Raw genomic sequence first — 5,138 nt, forward strand, 5'->3', positions numbered from 1 at the left:
ATAACATTTCACTATTTATTTAAATATATTTACACAATGATAAGTGATAACAGAAGTATTGTGCCATCATCACTGATAAGTGATAACAATAAAAAGATACGAACGAACCTTAAAATATAATACAATTTTATATATATTTTGCAATTATTTTGCAATTATTATATAAATAAAAAAGAATAATACTATATTTGTAGCAGCTAAAATTATACATTTATGTATTATTATTAAAAGATGAAATATTGAAATTATAACTTGTTTAAATTAAATTAAATTTTAACTTAAGCCAAACACAAATAAACATTATCTAGCTACTCTTTCCTCATTACTTTCACTTATAAGTATTAATGTATGTTGAAAATAGTAACTATAAACTAATTATTAGATGTACCACACACGAAATTACGATACACATAATTCAATATTGCAATTTTATTTTTGGACTAACCTACTTGTCATATGTCAAATATTTTCTTAAGAATTTGCATAGCTACACTTCATTCAGATCCTTTGGAAAAATGGAAATAAAATTATTATTTTCAGAAATGTATTTAGTATACACTGTACATCCATAATTTTTTTTTTTTATTTTACTAAACTTTGAACTAAACTTTTAATATTCAATTATATAATGAGAACACATTTTAAAAAAAATCTTAAATCAGATTAAGATTTAATTACGTACCTTTAACCTGAATTGAATGGTATTAATTTAACACCTTTTTGACGTCATAATACCAAAGTTTTTTATTTTTTTTTTTTTTGATAACACAGTACAGCTTTTAATAGTAACAGACAATACAATTAAATATTTAAATCAGCCACTGTGAAAATCAATCTTAGATATAAAAATAACATTGAAATATACCTTTAGTGGCAATTAATTTTTTTATCTTTTGAAGAAATGAATTCCATTGTAAAGAACAATTTCAATTAAACCTAGATGTGTTTCAAGTGAGAAAAACAGAAATTATATTTAATAGTGCCCATAATTAGTTTATACAGCTGAACCTAATACTTTATTGCAAACCCATTTAAGTACATAATACAATAAAAGTACCAACTCAAACTAGGTACATGGAAATATATTAGATATATTTATTTTCATATTATAGTCTGTGGTACATTATGTCATTATAAACGTAGGAACATATTTATATATTTTTAAAACATGTTATTATTTTTGGTACCAAACTCAGATTAATTTTTTGGGGTAAATATTGGTTCAACACTTTAAAATATAGGGGCCAGCTCAGTGGCATACCTAGAATTTTTTTCTAGGGTGAAATATGACCAAATCTATTTTGCATATTAGGAGACAGGAAGGCAGATATCTGCTAGGATCTTACCTTTCCAAATTCAATAAAGTGCACTTTTATAGGCCGTCATTTTACTTAAAACTCAACCATTATTTATAATATCATACATTTATTTAATAAATAAAAAAGGTTTTGGTAGGTAATATATCACCCAAGTCAACACCCTTAAATGTGCCACTGGGCCAGCCAGAAAATGTCCATAGATCAATTTTTTATCAGAAATAAAAATAAATATAAATACATTATACTACAAATTATTTAATTCTCCAATCTGTAATTTTTATTCTTGTAAATCATCAAAATATAAGATGAATTATAAATAATGACTTAAAATCAAATATATCAAAAGATGTGATTCTTCTAAAACAGTACAAATATTATACTAAGTATTTTGCTATAACTAGCCTTTAGCCTCTTGCTAGTATATTAATTAGATGATTCAACAGTGAGTATAAAGTATAAGCAGTAAACACCTTACAAACCATTTTGCATTTATAAGTCTACTATTGAAGCTATCAACTCTAGTACTGTTTCCTAGATACCTAAGTAGTAAATATTGTAATTTTTAAGCTGAAAACTTAACCACTGCACTACAATCTACATAACAAACACAAATATTTAGCTCTTCCTAATATTTTATTAATAAATTAATATATTTATTATTGTTCATACTTCTAGGTATTGTAATTTTTAATACAGCTGATATTAATAAAAATAAATGAATAAAAAAAAATTTTATATGGTAGACAAACGTAAATATAAAAAGTTTAGATTTTTTAATTACGAAAAAGCCAAGGGAGGAGGGTGGTGAATTTCTAACCTCCCTGGCTACATCATTGTTAAAATTATTGTAATTTCAAAAATATTTATGAATTGGTATTTAATAGGGTCACTTTTTTTAGCTTTCTCACCCATCTTAACGAAACTACTGATAAGTGAGCAAAGCCGCGTGAAATAGATAGTAGGTATATTATAAAAAGAAAAACATTTTATCAATATATTTTCCCTTATATTGTTAATCTAAAAGTACAATTAAAACAACAAAAAAAAAACAGTCTCCATTCATAACTAAATTTATACAAAAAATATCTATTTTAAATCACCATTTAATAAAATTATTATGCTTTACAAGGTTTTGTACACAATTATTATAAAAACTATTCTTTATATTAACTATGATATAAATAGATAAATTACCACAATAATTAATATACATGAACAAGAGAAGGTGAATTTGGCATTTGATGAATTAAATAGGTAGATTATTAATAAAAAAAATCACAACATTGTTTAAATTATTTTATAACATTTTTAAGCATGAACTAATGTTGTTGAATAAAGAAAATAATGATACTTTCACTTACTGTAAATAACAGTTTAGGTTAATGGTATTGGTCCATTCACTTGAGTTATGCACACTTTATTTACAAATTACAATATATAAACTTAAATGTCTTAAATAGGTCTTAATAACAATATGAGGTTTAAATAACATTTATCAAATAAGTTATGATAAAAAAAAACTTGTACATATTATCAATTTTTTGTAAAATTTATTACAAAATAATTTAATTATCTCATTGCTGAATGCTGACTAAATAAAACAAGCAATCCATAATACATTTGCAATAAGAATTTGTTTAAAAAAAAAACATACAAAATATATATACACGTGTGAATACATCAATATTAACATGGGATCTTCTACTACCAAAAATTAACTTGCACAGAAATAAAGTTTTCAATAGTATTTACATACTTTTAGGTATTGTTAAGAATAAGGTAACTTTACAAATCTATGGCCAACTAGGCTCTACTTTTAGTATTCAGAAAGACATTGAGCGAATTGAAAGTTTTCTTTTAAATAATAACATTAATAAATCTAATTTTTAATAATTAATAAAATAATAACAAAAGTTTGATACCACATTTAAACAAAAATTATGTATTAGAATGGGTCAAAAGTGTTTATCTTAATACTTGATTAGAAAAACAAACTTCAAATACCTATTTTGTTAACAATGTTTCAAAATGTGATGCAAAAAATTTTTTTTGTTGGTTTAACATATAAAACAAATCAATGAATACTACACTATATTTATATGAAAGAGTTAATTTGTTGTCAAATAAACTAGATATTAAATACAAAATACATTAGTATTAATGATGTTGTTCGTGTTTGTTTCATCTTCAAAAATGAATTAATCATATTTCATTCATTAAATGTAAAGTCAGACTGGAAATTTATACTTTGGACTAGATGTAGGTACAATATAGGTTTGCTAATTGGTTGTTAGCAAAACAATTTTGTGAAAAATGTGAAACATCAAGAATTAAACTTTGTTCTGAAATTGCAGTTAAATATCAGTTACCTACTTACTTATGAGACAATTGTAAACAATACATCAGTATTTATCTGAACAACTTATAAACAGCCAAATAACAATTTTACAAAAAGGAACCAAATATTAAATAATATTATTTTAGACAGCTAGTGATAAAAGTTTACATTTTAACACAATCTAAACTTGGGGCTCCTGGAAGACTCTTCATCTGATTCATAATAGTACCTTTGTTTGGGAGAAAGTCCAATCTGCAGTCGGCGAACTGCTTCTTTGATGAGACTGCCCTCCCTCAACAATTCCTGCAGCATTTCGTACGGGTCGTCGTTTGCCTGGTCGTCGTCGTCGTCGTCGCACCGACACGGTCGTCGGGCAGCACAAGAGTCGCAAGCCGCCGGCCTGGTCGTATAGGGTTTTGCCCGTGCAAAGTGGGTGGTGCGATTACGCCTAGACTTGAACCCCGATAACCGTAGGTTTTCTTTGATCTCGGACACCAGATGCTCTACGTCTAAAGGCAACAACTTGGGCTTTTCGGCGGAGGCGGCTGCTGCTGCAGACGTCATCACGTCCCTGCTGGGCATCATGTCACACATACTTACGGGGAACGTCGTGTCGTCGTACGCCAATCAATCGAGAGAGCGCATCAGATCGACGTCAAAGTATTTGGTCGTTTTAGATTTAGACTACTTTTTTACCGACAGACGGGCGCGATGATAACCGCAGCGGCGGAAACGAACGGAACAAGGGCGTTTGTTGGTCGTCGGAAAGGAAGCTAAGTAGGTGGTTACGTGTTGTTATTATTATAATTATTATTATTACTATTACAATGTACAACAATATAGTTCTACGTGTCGTACGGGTGACCACCACGGAGGAGAATAGTACGGATTACGGACTAACCGGCACCGACGTTGGTTTGTGTGTGTGTGTGTGTGTGTGTGTGAGTATTGTGCTTGTGACGTGTGTGTGTCTTTCTCGAAATGGATTGTGGCAACACACGGCCGCGAGTAGGGGTAAAGGCACGCACGCACGCACGTACGCAAGCAGACGAGGCGGCAACAACTCTCGTGTTATTGTTTTGGTGCCAATGCTCGCAGACAAAACATCAAACGAACAACGTCGCGTGCGGGCGGGCGCCGCGGCAACCGACGAAAATATTATTATGTGCAGAAATAGGTACGCCGTGACCACGCGTTTTCCACAGACGTTTTTCCGACGTAAATCGGCTCGTACGATGACGGCGAACACTGCTATATTAATACACCGTTGGCCGTTTTCACAAATGAAACAATATTTAAATATTGATAAAACGACGATAATAATATTTCCAATTGATTAATGCGTTCGGTCGGCGGACGTCGCACGACGGGCCCCGCGTCTGCTGCTGAATGCTGGTTGGCGTCCGTCGAGAGACGGCGATGGTGGCAGTGGTGCCTGCTATCTGGTGGTGGTGGTGCTGCTGGTGGTCTGGAGCTGCACT

The sequence above is a fragment of the Myzus persicae genome, unplaced genomic scaffold, assembly GCF_001856785.1.
Source record: "Myzus persicae strain clone G006 unplaced genomic scaffold, MPER_G0061.0, whole genome shotgun sequence".
Lineage (NCBI taxonomy): Eukaryota > Metazoa > Arthropoda > Insecta > Hemiptera > Aphididae > Myzus > Myzus persicae.